Raw genomic sequence first — 15,450 nt, 5'->3', positions numbered from 1 at the left:
GAAAACGTCGCTATGCGATATTAAAAAGCCCACAGAAACGCATTGAAACCCCGTCAATGCGTTCTTATGGGCTTAAAACTCACAGTAGAGCGAAGATCCTCCATAGCGCCACCATTTTCGGTGCCTCTAAAGCGAGGAATCCGTCCCTAAACACAGCGGGCGGCCATATTTTTTCCCAGCAGCCATTTTGAAACCGCCAATCAGCTGTGCGAAAATGGGGGCTTTGCGATGATCGCTTCCCTGTGATCATCGCAAAGCGAAATTTCCCCATCGAGAACATCACTAAGCGGAGCGATCGCTAAGCAAGGCACCACTGTAGTTACTAAACGACCTCTGAAATTATAAAAATGGTGAAGCCTGTATGTGTTTATCCAGAAATCGGTCTCAGTTATTTCAACAGTGTTTACATCCAGATGAATGGGTAAAATGTTGACACCTAAGTGACTCAGTCTTATGAAGCGGAGAAGCATTCAACATTGAATCCACTAGTAATAACAAGCCTTACCTCCGTAGTTTTCCTGTAGCAGCAAGCTTACTACAAGAAAACAACCCACTCTAATGTTTGGAAGAAACACATTATAATTGTAGATACCGACAATAAATACTATTAAATATACTACTAATATTATTAAATGTGAGTCTAGAACCAGAGAATCTTTCATTACAGCATCAATACACAATTTTGAAACTATTGGAAAATATTCAGCAGTTAGACTTCAAAGTTGATTTGTGGCTGTGGGGGAGCATTTGCAATAGCAAAGCATATGCTTTACATGCAGAAGATTTAATCCCTTGTAAACTCCTTTATAAGAATCAGGCAAGCAAGTGATATGAAAGCCTACCCAAGACTCAAAAGGCTCCTGCTATTAGGACAATATTGGCCTACACAGCCAAACAGAATGACTAGAGAAGGCAGGTTCCTATGCCCTCCATTTTCACAAAGTTACTGAACAAGCACTCAGAAGATTTCCATTAGATAATTATACTACATGGCCAACAGCCAAGCCACTTCCAATTTGCCACTGTCCTTTCCATGTTCAGTTCCATATAAACATAAACCCATAAAATTACAAAACAAAATCAACACAATTAGAGTACAATTGGACATTGTGATATCTATTCACAATATAGGGACTTTTTAAAGCTCAAAATGACACATTTTCCCCTAAGTTTATATTCACAGAATCAAAAAGTATCAAAATTGATGGAACTTCTGTCTACTTACGAACACATTTTAGAAATTCAGTGCTCTGAAATGCACTCCAACCTAAAGAATACCCTGCTTCCCCGAAAACAAGACCTAACCTGAAAATAAGCCCTAGTATGATTTTTCAGGATGCTCGTAATATAAGCCCTACCCCAAAAATAAGCCCCAGTTAAGTGAAACCCTGCCCTCCACCATTGTACAGCAACAAGATGACATGACTGTATTTGAATAAATGTATATTGTTGTACATGGAAAAAAAATCCCCTGAAAATAAGCACTAATGCGTTTTTTGGAGCAAAAATTAATATAAGACCCTGTCTTATTTTCGGGGAAACACGGTACCTATGTTTAAAACATAACATCTAAAAATCACCAATGCATCAAAATTTACAATTATAATTCAACTACACAAATCTCTGATATAAGATAAAAGACTATTAGCATTTCAGCTGTGTCCCATATAGCATACGGTGAGATAGAAGATAGTTTCATGGTCTGCATCATGGTTAGAACAACAGACAAAAGAAAAATTCTGTTATATGTGGCAGCAAGACAGTCATTAAAAAAATTAGCACCACAATTTTCCCTAGTGCAATACTAAATAGTTAAGGCTTATTGATTTCCTAGTGCCACCAATTCATGCATAGGCTGTACACATATGTGCTGTAACCCTAATTAGGTCAGGACGTTCAGTTATGCCTACCAGTATTAACATCCCACCCTCAAAAATGTAATGCTATATCAGACTACTATGACACAACCTACTCTACTTTTTAATAAATAATGTATCATTTCCTTATGCTTCTGGCCTTCTCTAAACGAACAGCAGAGTAGGGAATCCATGCAAATCTTCCCTTACTACTATTGCACAGAATTAATAGCATATTTGAAGACACACATGTAGTTCTGATACATACAAATTAAGGCAATTTCTGAAATATACTTTTCCACACATGATGCATCCTATGATTGTTCATGGACCAACCATGGCAACTAATAAAAAGCTGGATCTCACTACATTCTTTCCTGTTACTGGAGTGGAGAAAAGTTTTGACTGGGACATCACACTGAGTTTCAGAAATAATTCAGGGCCTACTGTGATTGAACAGGAAAGTCCTGGGTCTTCTCCCCACTCAACACTGAGTTCAGGGGTAGGGCTTGTCTCTATCACACTTAGATATCAGAGATTTAGAAATGATGCTTCCTGTTTTCCAATAGCAAGACTTCTGAATCTCAGTACAATGTCAGGAAGAGCCTCATATTTTCTCTGCATTCCAGGGAAGAAGATGGGCACAAATGGGTTGATTAATTAATTAAATGACTAACTAACTAACTACTATACCGCTGACTTAGTACTGGGCGCCACTGTAAGTGGTTTACAAACAGAGTAATAAACAATAAGTTACACCCCACACCAATATAAAGGAACAAAAAAGAAGATATGTATCATAAATCATTACTCTCTCACACACACATACACACAACTGAAATCCAGTAGTGTAATGTATAACACATAAAGGTGATGATCTCATCAGCCGCAGCAGTTTTTCAAAAATTAAAAAAGTTCTGATTCCCGTGAAGGTCCCAATGCTTCTGTTAACAGGAATCCAATGGGGGCTGGGTTTCAGTGACCACCTTAGGTCAAGAACATAGTTTTTGAGGACACGTGTCCTCAAAAACTAGGGATGACTAACAGGCAAGCCATGGAGTGAATCTGGCGTTTACAAGACCACTGTAAGGAAATTAGAAATGCTTCCAATGGCACAAAAGTTGACTCTCTATTCAAAGTAATGATAAATATATAAACTGAACAACCTAGGCTAAGATTAATAACAATCCTTGTGAGCATGAACCAGTCACATGTCATACAGTAGTTGAATATGGAAGTGCAAAGCCTGTCAGTAGCGGCCTGGTACATTCATAGCTGAGGACAGGTCTGAATGTGGCAATCACACTTGTTTCTTCAATGTCATGGGAAATTGGATAGGCATTCTTGAACGCCCATGCCTAGAACTGCCTACTGAGCCAGCTCTCATGATGTAGGCTCACAGACATTTAAGGAAATGCATTATTTGGGCAAGCAGTATGTCAACAGTAAATGTGCTTTCCATGTGAAGTGTGGAACCACTTAAAGTAAGATTTCAACCTAGCTTTCCACAACAAAGAGGCAGTGAACCCGCTACATCATACATAGTGATAAAAAAAGCTGAGGTTTTATACAATGCAGAGCAGAGACTTTTCTGAACCTTCTTTTCCTCCCTTCCTAAAATGCCATTGGCAAGTAAATGCTGAGTTATCAAACACTTCCAACTCTGCAAAGAAAGGCAGAAGGGGAAAATACAGAAAAGAACTAACTCCAGAGAGCCACAATCTATGAGCACTACATTCTCACACACTGGGTAAAGATCTCCTCTATTTCAGAATTTCTGATCAGCTCCAAGACTCAGCAAAGATGTGGAGTCAAACCACACATTTCTCCTTGTTTCAAGGTGATGACAAGGACAAGATCATTCCCCGACATTTCCTCATGTTGTGCAGAATCGTGGAGACCTGGAAAGCCCCTCAAGTCAGGACCAATATTCTCCACAGCCCCGGCTCTAACTGGTTTAAAAAGTACACTCACCTGAGGCAAGCATACTTTGGGGACTGCTGGACACTTCATACACATCTTTGTAACTTTAGGAATGGGTGTTAGAAATTACAGGTGGATATGTTACCTCACTATGTTTGTATGTGCAATGAAAAACGTGCAGCTATCAACTTGATTTTCATTCATTTTCCTTTGCATTATTTTCTGTATAGGAAGTGCTGCTTCAAAAGCTCAAAATCTTGTAATTTACCCCCCAATCACAACGTAGAATAAAGAGATTTGCTGGATAAGCCTTCCAAGAAGAAAGAGCAAGGATTCCTAAAAGTCCTGTTCTAGCATAACATAGGAAACTTTCAGTGTCACAATATCATACACACAACCTGCTAAAACTCTTTTGACAAAATATACAGCTGAAGTGGTATGAACAACCAAAATAAATTCTTTGGATATTTTACATTACAGATTACAAAACAGCAAAAAAATATTTATCCAGTTTCAAAAGATTTCACCAAATGATTCCTTCTACTCACAGAATAATATTGCTGGTTCCAACCCACTGAGCCTGGAAAACATATCTAACATACAAATCAAACAAATTATAGAAGCAGACCTTAAATGTATCCTGCATCTGATCACTGCTGTTCTGGTCCTGTGTACTGTGATGTTAAAAAAACTCAGTATTTTGACAGTATAGAATGGTGCATTTACAATTGCCTTATTTTAAAATAAAAATAATTTAAAAAAATATTTTATATTTTAATGACCACAGTAAAGTTGGTGAAGTCATCACCCTTATTATTCAGCAGTAATACTATTATATTTCTAAAAGTATTAATGTCTTTTTACATTAATACTATTTAAAAGAAGTTTTTCTTAATATCTAAAGTTACCAAGAAGACTCCAAACATGTCTCATAAATATCTCAAATTTCATGAGTTAAAATTATGATCTGCTATTTCTTACAATTACAGTATATCTAAATTCTAGACGCAACATAAACTTAATTTAAATAGTTAAAACGTTATATTTTTTCCAAGTAGCTTAAAAATCTAGATTCCTTTGAACATTAGGCTGATTAAAAATGGCTGAAAATGTTTTGTTGAAAACAAATCAAACAGTTGAAAAGTAGTTTTGACATGAAGTAAAAAATACTTCATGTATGAAGTTTTGTTAATTTCCACTACAAGTACATGTGTTAAAACAACAAATCTGCCAGGAAATTAACTGTATTCCAAATTAGTATTATCAATTACCACAATGACAGTAAGTTTAAAAAGTAATTTTGTGTTTAAGTATAAAGACATAAATGGAAGTCACTTGTTTCATACTTTACATATAGATGCCACATATTTTACTCACTGCTAGAAACAACAATAAACATAGCTCTGTGTAGTTCTGTTCAGTAAAAGGTCTACAAGCTGGGGTGACATAGACTGTCCAAGCTCTTTTGTCAACATTAAGTTGCTTATTAGCATGTGCTTTTCATAAACCAATGTAATATTTAAGTAAAATTCTGTGAGAAAGTTTTGTACTTAGGATGGAAGTTGCTTTCTTTGTACCCCACTACAGCAGGAGATAAAATTCCGAAATGCATTCTAGCCATCCAGCTACATTTAGCTTTCAGCCTTTTTATTATCACTGTCAATGAATGGGGCCCCAGTCAAATTAAGCTGCCATTTTAGGTTAAAGACTGAAGAGCCTCTGTTGTGCAACAGCAAGACAAGGACACTCCAAGCAACAGACACTGCATTCTAATTGGTAGAATTATGAACGTCAACTCCTTTCTTAAAAAGAATTACAACTGTGGTTTTTAACCAAAAAAATAATAATACTCACACATTACTGCAAACTAACTGGATTTATTATTGGAATAAATCGGCTACTCATGCTGCTGGGATCATAATCACTAAGATAATTTTGTCTCCTTTAGAATGGATGATCTGTGAGAAAAGAGAAACATTTTGTTCAACTTTTTAATTGTGCATATTATATGAAACATATAAATACATTTCTTCCAAGATAAAAGCTGATGTATTTCTGCACAGGAAATAAAATAAAGCATATGGAACAAATTTTGTGGGGGGGGATTAGTTTGAGATGTTACGTTTCAAATTAAGATCGATTAAGACCAAATGGCTTTTAAAAGCTCACATCAATTTTTTTGTTTTAAAAATCTCAACTGCACCTAAATAGTGCATTCAGAACCAAACTAAAGAAGACCAAAGGGAAGTAGAATGAGTTGGCTATTGCATTTAGCAGTCTCTAGTAATTCAAAGGAACTGCCCATGCATTGCTACTTTTCTTTTGTCCATTGTCCGTTTGAAAACTACTTTAAACCGAGGTGTGAGCAGTATACAGAAGTGATCCAGAGAAACTCAAGCTATTTACTGCCTATACAATACAGCCTATGAGTACAATGCCCCCACTACCCTATCGTCAGTTTAAGGGGGTGCCTAATAATACAGAAAGGTGCCCCCCTTATATAAGGATAGTGGGAGGGGGGATAGTGCAATATGATGGCTGCTTCCTCTCCCTGAGAAATCACTAGCAACCTTCCCTTCCCACCCCCTCAGAATTCCCCCCCCCAAAGCCACCATTCACCTTTCCTACGTCCGCTTCCCACTTCCACTAAGCCTTGCCTTCAGTACCCACCCACCACAACCCAAGGAGAAACAAAATCCCGGGCTAACCCCATTTCTCTGTACGAATCAAGCCTAAGCAGACACACACTCCCTGACCGCCTGGCCTCAAACCACCTTTTCCGCTCACCCTCAAAATGGCCTTGGTTTCGGGAAGGGAGGGGGGAAACTACGGCCACCAGGGAGACCTTCTCAGCGACCCGTTTCCGAGGAGGGAAAAGACATAGAAAGAAAAGCGCGCACGAGAAAGGTGAAGACTGCCGGGGGGGGGGGGGGACAGAGAGAGAGAGAGGGAGAAAGAGAGAGATGGGGGGGGGGAAGCAGACTTAGTCCGCGGGGTTAAATCTCTATTATGTTAGTGCTGGTGGTGGTGCTACCGCCGCCAGCCCGAGTCCAGCCCGCTTCGATAGCGTCTCTCTTCTTCTCTCCTCCTGCCCCCCCCACCCCGCACGCCGGCTTTCTTCTCGGGCTGTTGAGAAACAGTCGGGAAGGAGCCCCCCCCCTCTCCCCGGCCCTATTCGTCCCCAGTGTGTGACTGCCGTTTCACTCCCACCGCCAGCCTCCTCGCTCCTCTTCAATGAAGACAAATAACCCCGGCGCAACCTCGTGCCTCTCCTCTCTCTCCTCACACACACACACAGACCGCCAGCGCGTCCCCCCCCCCAAGCGCCAGCGCCGCCACCGCCACCACCACCATCACCTCCATTTCCTTGAGCTCTTCTCTTCCCCTCCCCTCCCCCCCCACCGGCTCCATGTGTCCATAAGGAGCCCCCGGGTCAGGCTAGCAGGAGGAGGAGGAGAAGGAGGAGGACGACGAGGAGGGGGGCCGGCCCCCGCACTTTGTTAGCGCTTGTTGTGCTGCCAGGGCCGGGAGCGCTCAGCGTGGCCAGCAGGGCGGAGGGAGAGCGTTCCCAAGAGTCGCTCAGCCCTTCGCCTCATCCCTCGTTTTTCTCTCATCCCCCCCAGCTCCCCATATATCCCCCCCCAAAAAAAAAACCCACCCCAGATCATCCCGCTCTCCTCGCCGGCCCCCCGAGGACTTTCGCCGAACTTTTCTCTCGTTTTAATCGCCTCCAAAACTTGCGCTCGAGGAAAGGAGCGGAGGGGGAGGGGAAAGAGGTCAGAAAGAGAAGAGCCGCCAGACTCGCTCCGGCTCCCGCTCTCCCGGTGGGTCCGCTTCCTCCTCCTCCTCTTGCCGTCCGTCCTTCCTTCCTTCCTCTCTCGCTCTCTCTCTCTCTCTCTCCCTCCCTCTCCTACCCTCCCGCGCCCCGCCGGCGACATCCTGGGAAGGTTCCCCGGTCGAGGGATGCACATGGACCACAGCGGCGCCCTCGGAAGCCAGGCGAGGAGCCCCGAACACCCTCGGCTTCTCCTCGGGCACTTTCTCCCATCAACCACCACCACCACCCCCCAACCCCTGACCTGCTGTGGGGCCCGGAAAGCCGGAGCAGCGGCAGCAGCGCCCTCCCGGCGCGCCGTTGCCCTCGAGGCGGTGCTCGAGTCGACTCTTCAGGCTCGGGTCACTCACCGGGTCAGGACGGGCTCGGCGGCGCCGCTGGCGTCCTCGGGAACAGAAAGGGGTGGGGGGGAGGAGGAGGAGGAGGAGGGCAGAGAGAGACAGCCTCTCCTTCCCTCCCTCCCAAACAAACACACACACACACACACAGAGGCGCGCACGCACCGGGAGTTGGTTTCGGCCGGGCGGTCAAAGCGAGGCGGGCGGAGATCCTTGACCAGGGCCGGTGGGAAAGGGTGGGTGGCGGTGGGGGGGGTCAGTGAGAGTCCCCGGGTCTCCACCGGGTCCCCGGTCCGCTCCGCTCCTTTGTGTAATTTCACTCGATTCAAGTTTAATCCGATAGTTCCCGAGCGCGTCCGCAGAAGCCGAGCGACACACCAGCCAGCCAGGCGGCTGCCGCTGCTGCTACCGCCCCCTGCCTATCCGCTCGCTCGCTCGCCCGCCCGCCCCCGTCGCTCGCTCGCTCGCGCTCTCCACCCGCCACGAGGCGCGTCCCCGACGCCACTACCCACCTTCCGTCCCTTCTGTGGGCGAGCGAGGGAGGGAGGGAGCGCGCTCGCTCGCCCGCCCGAAGGGCCCGCCCCGTGGAGTTGTACGTCATCAACCCCCGGCATAATTTATGCAAGAATCCAGTCTTCCTAAAAGAGCTGCGGGGGGGGGGAGGGGGGGTCAGGTCACTAACCTTCCTCCCTCCTTACGCGGCCTTCATAGGCCACGAGGAAATTCTCTCTTCCCCCCCCTTTCCCCCTTTCCCCTTATCCTCCGCGCTCTCGGGGAGGAAGGGACGGGTAGAGAGAGATGGATGAGGGGGTTGGGGGAGGGGACGTCAAGTGTTGACAGGACGCTGGGGACACAAACGCTCAGACAAGTTGACACCCGCTTCTGCTTCTTTTCTCTCTTTCCCCCCCTCCCGCAACGGAAAAGGAAGGGCGAGGGCGGGTTAAGGGAAAGAGAGGGTATCCACTAAGGAGATATATCCGCATGTAGATGATCGAGGAGGCCGAAAACGCCGGTATTACCAGGAGCCGCTCATGGCCTCACGCCGTCCGTCGCACCGCTTAACCTGGTGTAGCTGCGCAGGACGCGCCGCGGGTTGCCTCTCCCGCCGAGCGCCGCCGCTCTCTCGCCGGGGCTACCCGGTTTTCTCAGGCGCCTCGGAAACTTCTCCAGCGCCTGGCGAGAACGAAGGGCAAGCGCCTCTTCGTGACGTTTGAACAAGTACTTCGGAGGAAGGAAAAAAAGGACACCTGCCGCTCAAAGGCGAAAAAATAAGTAAGACGACAAAAGGAAGAACAACTTTGCGGCACCTTAAAAGACTAGCTGCTATATTTGGATGTGAGCTTCCGTGGACAAGTCCACTTCCTCAGACCTCAGCTGTGTCTTGAGGAAGCGGACGGCCCCGAAAGCTGACATTCAAAACACAGCACTTAGTCTCTAAGGTGCCACAAAGTTTTGGGCGCCTTTATTCTTTCTTTCTTTTTTTTAAATTCATTTATTTTTGCCTGATATGGTAGCACGGGCTAACACGGCCACCTCCTACAAAACAAAAGCCTCTCTCACGAAGTACTTCCCGCCTCAGCAGAACCCCTTCTCCCAGGGAGGCGCTACCTGCGTGCGAGCGCCCACGCACACGCGTCTCGCAACGCTTTTTCTGAAAACCTGTTCGGAGCTGCTCCGCGGCGGCGGCGGCTGCTTCACGCATTCCCTCGGTTGCCGGCAACCTGAACATGCAAGTCTACCTTGGCGGCGCAAACACTGGGGGAAAGGAAGGGGACCACGTGCAGCAGGCGCAACAAGCTGGTCTTGTTTGAACGTCTTGGCTGAATCCTATAGTGTTCGCTGAAAATAATATCCGTGAGCTGAAAGCACTAATGGGGTCTAGCCAAGATCATCCCAATGTGTCTAGATTTTAAAGAGCAAGATGTGGGAATGGGAAGGATGTGTAGTCCCTCCCCACAATAAGGTTAATCAAAGCCCCCAAATGTCTATTAAATTTAGGCATAGGGTAGTAGGAATGTTTAAAACAAGAGAAAAGGAGCTATCAGAGTTTCTAAAGGTGCAGGTTTAACATTCAGATTTATACTGTGCAATTCTACCATGTGAACAATAGGCCTCAGTCAGAGCACTGGGCACTTCTTTTCCCTCAAGCTTCACCTCCCCGAAACACCATCACCTGAGAACTCAAATAGCTGCTATACCCAGCATTTCTCAGCAACTTTTTCCTAGGAATTTCTCTGATCTCACAGATCTTGCACCTAGATAAAGTAGCAGATATTACTAACAAGTGCAAATTTTAAATGTGTCGCAGCTATTAAAAGCACTAGAACCCTTGCTGGGTAGAGTGAGAATAACTGCCTGAGTAAGCTGTTCCAAGTACTGATTTGATTCATAGACTCTCAGTGGTTCTCGGGCTTGGGTCCCCAGATGTTCTTGGACTGCAACTTCCAGAAATCCTGCCCAGCACAGCAAGCGGTGAAGGCTTCTGGGAATTGCAGTCCAAGAACATCTGGGGACCCCAGTTTGAGAGCCACTGTGGATATCATTATGGTTAATAAATCTACTGGAACTAATGAATTTGGAGATTCAAAGTTACTATTTCAGGTATTAGGACAAACCACACATGTGCAGAATTCAAATCAGCTACAACAGGATATTGCCCCCCAAGTCCTACGCTTACCATAACTTATACAGTACTGATTAGAATCTTTCTAGAACAGTGTTTTCAAAAGTGATTGTGGATATAGAGTACATCCAGGTACTTTTCTAATATACATCAAGAACATTAAAAGTTCTAATGCTGGCTGATAGTTTTAAAACAACTTTAAACTATGACATTTTTAGCTTCACAATCTACATTAGAAATCTGGCTGGATTCTTATTTCTGAGCCAAATTGTCAATCCCGTTCTGAACCAATGATCAATCCTAATAATTTAGGGTAGCTTCACAGAACATAGAAATTTAGCCAGTTTTCAAACCAATGGAGAAACCAAGAGCAAATTGGACAATCGTCTGTCAGATCTGCTTTGATTTGGATTCCTGCACCAAGCAGGCGGTTGGACTCGATGGCTTTATAGGCCCCTTCCAGCTGTTATTCTCTGATTCTATAAAGAACCTGAGTCTGAAAAAGTGATAGATATCTTAAAGTAATTGAATTCTACAGCTAGGGCAGAATCTAAGTTTCATAAGCATTAAAAATAGAGGAAAATGGGTCTTCTCATAGAAACACTATTGAATTAAACATGGGAATAAAGTTTTACAAATGGCTCAGTGCCTAATTGAATAAAAATAAACCTGTGGAGCCAACCTATGGAGTCAATGCATACCCTCCTGTTTTTAAATCTTATGAGGTCAAAGAAATCAGGCAATAATGGGTAACTAAGTTTGATTAAAATGCTGTAAGTACAAGCTGATTTACTTCATGGCAAATCAAATATTGCAGAAACTTGCAGCTTTGCAATGCTATGAAAAGTAACTTCTATATTAACATCCTGTGTTGATGGGATACTTTTTTCTGATACCTCTAGTTTCAGAATACAAACTGGATATTCCAAATACTAAAGCTCCTGTGTCTCAAGAGTTGTTCTAATATGCAAAGGTTGTAGATATCCAGATTCCAGCATGAGAAATCACATACTATAACTGAGAAGTATAAAAAACATCAGGTTGCAATATGAATGTGAGACAGCTCACTCTGAAGTCTTTAAGAGAACCAAACTTTTATTGAATTCTCTATGCTTAGTGTGCAGGAAAAGAAGGTACTCCACATCTTCATTTAAAGAACAGGAATAGTCAGTTCAGTCATGTTAGTACAGAGTACTCTATAAACACAGACATATTGAGAAAGCAACTATTTTCAAACACAATAAATGAAAACTGATTCTACTCTGCTACAATTAGAAAAGGCAGGATAAATGATTAAATTATGGGAACACTAAGCTTGAAAGGGAACTAAATTACACTAACTTATGTTTCAGGTATTGTTGAGATAATCAATGCACATGAATTCTCTTAACTGAATTGTTACTGTAAAGCTTGTGATGAATGGAAGAGAATTTGAAATAGTAGTATTCAGGTAAGTCAGAAGAAAAGTCTGTTCTATCAATCCCCAAATTATGCCTGAATTTTTCAAAGATCTCAAATAGCGTGAGGATGCTGCAGCTTCTCCAAGTCCCACTCCTGCATTCATTGTTTTTCTACTTGCTTATCTCACTGGCTTTACAAAACAGTATTTCAGTTTTGTTCCAGAGTATGTAAAAGGTTAACAAAGAGACTAGCAAAACAGCACAATAGAAGGCAAAACAGCTGCATGTAGTTTGTCAGACATACAGCTACATTAACCAGATTAGCAGTTATCATTCACTTGGCTTTCTCTTAATATGGAAGCATTAGAAGTCTTGAAGCAACAATTAGCTGAAATAAACTGTGGATGTTAGCTGTGTGATTTAAAGAACAATCATACAAATGAACAACATGAGGAGCAGATAATTTTGATAGCTACTGGTAAAGGTATCCTACCAAAGAAATAAAGTTTTCAATTCCCCCCATGTTTTCCAATTACAGTTTATCATCCTGAACCGTAGTTTTTAGGTTGAAATACTCCTGCTTGCAAAAAGGGCACAGCGTCATAGGCCAGTCATGCTTTCCCTCACATGCATCCCACAGAACAGAGAACAGAATATATGTGCTACTTTGGGCTCCTCAGCAGAAAGGAAGGATAAAAATGCCATAAATACTGACAAGGAGGTGGAAAACCACTTTGGAATATTCTATATCTAGAAAACACAAAAAAGGGTTGTAATAAGTCAGAATTGACTTGACAGCACATAATTACAATGGTGCCTCACTTAACGACGATAATCCGTTCCAGGAAAATGGCCATTAGGCGGAAACATCATAAAGCGAAATAAAAAACCCCATTGAAACGCATTGAAACCCATTCAATGCATTCCAGTGGGGTAAAAACTCATCATCCAGCGAAGATCCTCCATATAGTGGTCATTTTTGCTGCCTGTATAGCGAGGAATCCATCTCTAGACACAGCGGGGAGCCATTTTAATTACCCGGTGGCCATTTTGAAACCGCCGATCAGCTGTTAGAAAACCTCATTTTGCGAAGAATCGGTTGCCGAAGCAGGGAACCCATCGCAAAGCGAAATTCCCCCATTTAGACCATCATTTTGTGATCGCAATAAGATCATCGTTAAGCGGATTCATCGTAATGCGGGACAATCGTAAAGTGAGGCACCACTGTATTGTATCTGAGGTAGGTAAAGAAAGCTAACCTTGCTATCAATGGCTGAAACACAGTAACACATCACAACCAGAATAAGCCCATTGAATCAGTGAGAATGTGATGAGTTAGCTCTTCTGTAAATTCCATTGATTCAGTGGGCCTACTCTAGTCGTGACCTACTATGTCAGGCAACAGAGTTTTAGCCAATGTTTCTGTCATTAATCTTCTAAAGTATTTTAACATTTTAGAAAGTTACTGTGGATTTATTGATAATAAATATTTCCAAACTAGGTCCTACCATATGCTATCTCATGTACTGATATGATCATAATTATTTCCAAATTGCTATTTTATATCTGGAGGCAAGTGGGTACATACTGAAAGGCAACAGAGATTAGATATCCTCTTCCTGTGTTTTAATTAATAATAACTGTGTGCCATCAAGTCAATTGTGACTTGCAGTGCCCCTTTTCAGGGTTTTCTAGATAGAGAGTACAGTATTCAGAAGTGGTTTACCATTCTCTTCTTTTGGAGGCATCCTGAGACTGTGTGGCTTGCCTAAGGCCATACAGGCTGGCTGTCCTCCCTGGAGCTACAGTGGGGAATCAAACCTCCATCCTCAGGCTCTGCAGCCAGATATGTAGCTCACGGTGCTTTCCAGCCAGTTATGTTTTACACAGATACACGTTTTTCCCACCCCCACAAAAAAACCCTAGTCATTTATTTTGTAAGAACTGTAAATTTTACATTTTCAGGTACCTTTGTAGATTAGGGTAGACCACAGTTTAGACTGAACTGCATTTATAATAAGCTAGTGCTGAAGGTTATTTCTTCTGAAGAATAAAGATATACTGTACAATTATTTTTCAGGTTTGGCCATCCTCCAACACAGTTAAGTGTCCTTAAGTCAATGGATATAATTGAGCCTAAAATTGTATAACACAGGACCAGCTGCATCACTGTGACTGCATACTCAGACTTAATACAGATGTATTGTGTAGCAGCACAAACAGGGTTTTCAGGTTATTTAATCTGAAATAAAAGTTAGGTATAGTTTTAATAAGCATGGGTGTTCCCCATTCAGTAGCAATATACTTCCATGCTGCAACCAGGGACTGCCTTCCAGGTACATGTCCCAGCTCAGCCTCCTCTGCTGCATTCCATTCCTCTTTCCTTTACTTCCTCTAATTCGCTTCAGAGGCACCATTTTCAAATGTTTGTTCTCAAAGTTTTTCCCAGGGTTTAGTGGTCTGTGCTGTCAATGCAAATCCCCTGACCCTACTCTTAAGATTGATCCATGTATTCCAAGATCTCCTGATCTTACAGCAAACAGTGGGTAGCCCTAGAAAGTTCAGAAGACTCACTCCTGTATGAAGAACAAGACTTCTTCCAAAGACATTCAGAAATTCATTAATAGCCAAGTCCTCATTAAAATTAAAATATGTAGTACACATTTGTAGAAGGGGGGCTAGCAAAAACAAAATGTTATAGTATTTGACTTGACAGACTGATGCAGTTCATGGACCATAAATTGCAGCAAGCATATGTGTCATACTAGTGGATCAGCTGGGCCCCTGGCAAGGTGTAAAATACTGCATCAATTTAATATGTCTGTCTATAGCCATTGTGTACATATTTTCACCCCAGAAAACTGCAATGTGGGTTTGGAAGGGGAAAAACAAGATTGAAGTCTTTAGATTGAAATTAACTGGGTTCTGTTGTGTTCAAAAGCATCTGACTCTTTATGAAAATACTCCTTTTTCAGATCATAGAGGCTGAACTCAAAATGAATCTGCTCATTAAGTGACAAGAAACTCAAGACGGCATCTATGTATTGTCATGGTTTTCAGGTATTACATGGGATGTCAGTGATGTACTATATGTGCCTGAGAAGACAACAGAATACAAAAGCTACTTGAGCAAAAACAGGCTTTACTTAGTCAAATATAAAGCAAATAAATTTTGCAGTACTGTCAAATCAACTCTTCAGAGAATATAGCAAATAGGTGTGGTATGCAACCAATAAAAAACCTAAAATATTACAGCTTTAAAGATTTTTTAAATTGCACGAAAACATTTTACAAATGAAGGGGGTAATATTTATTCTTGTAAATATTAGGATAAAGTTATGTATGTGTATACACTCAGGCATGCACGAACACACACTTTTATACTGTATAGAATAAGGTTACATGGACACAAAGACCACATCTCATAGTCCATTAGCAAGGGTCCACACTGGATGGAACACTTCTAAGTCTCAGA

General features: G+C 42.8%; 1 protein-coding gene and 1 long non-coding RNA gene across 12 annotated transcripts in view; one reads left to right on the top strand and one right to left on the bottom strand.

Annotated features, from left to right (window-relative positions):
* The window catches only part of CHD7 (chromodomain helicase DNA binding protein 7), a 195,854-nt gene extending 186,775 nt beyond the window's left edge, over nucleotides 1–9,079 (bottom strand). For 2 of the 11 annotated variants that reach the window (XM_072998966.2, XM_072998971.2), the window contains exons 1-2: nucleotides 8,118–8,254; nucleotides 5,634–5,737 (exon numbers count right to left, since the gene is read on the bottom strand). The gene's annotated coding sequence lies outside the window, so the exon portion shown is untranslated. Of the gene's footprint in view, nucleotides 1–5,633; nucleotides 5,738–6,566; nucleotides 6,858–6,989; nucleotides 7,069–7,136; nucleotides 7,269–7,437; nucleotides 7,603–7,858; nucleotides 7,943–7,964; nucleotides 8,255–8,464; nucleotides 8,497–8,971 lie in introns of those variants that run through there. The other 9 variants (XM_072998969.2, XM_078393767.1, XM_072998967.2 and 6 more) reach the window with 9 other exon arrangements.
* Nucleotides 9,080–9,087: 8 nt separating this feature from the next.
* On the top strand, nucleotides 9,088–15,227 carry LOC110088952 (uncharacterized). Its single transcript, XR_002302175.3, has 3 exons — nucleotides 9,088–9,224; nucleotides 11,928–12,025; nucleotides 14,951–15,227. It is a non-coding gene; the product is annotated as an uncharacterized LOC110088952 (long non-coding RNA).
* Nucleotides 15,228–15,450: the final 223 nt, after the last annotated feature.

The sequence above is a fragment of the Pogona vitticeps genome, chromosome 4 (assembly GCF_051106095.1).
Source record: "Pogona vitticeps strain Pit_001003342236 chromosome 4, PviZW2.1, whole genome shotgun sequence".
NCBI classification, from domain to species: domain Eukaryota; kingdom Metazoa; phylum Chordata; class Lepidosauria; order Squamata; family Agamidae; genus Pogona; species Pogona vitticeps.
Note: the sequence above shows the minus strand (reverse complement) of the source record. Positions and strands in the feature narration are given on the sequence as shown.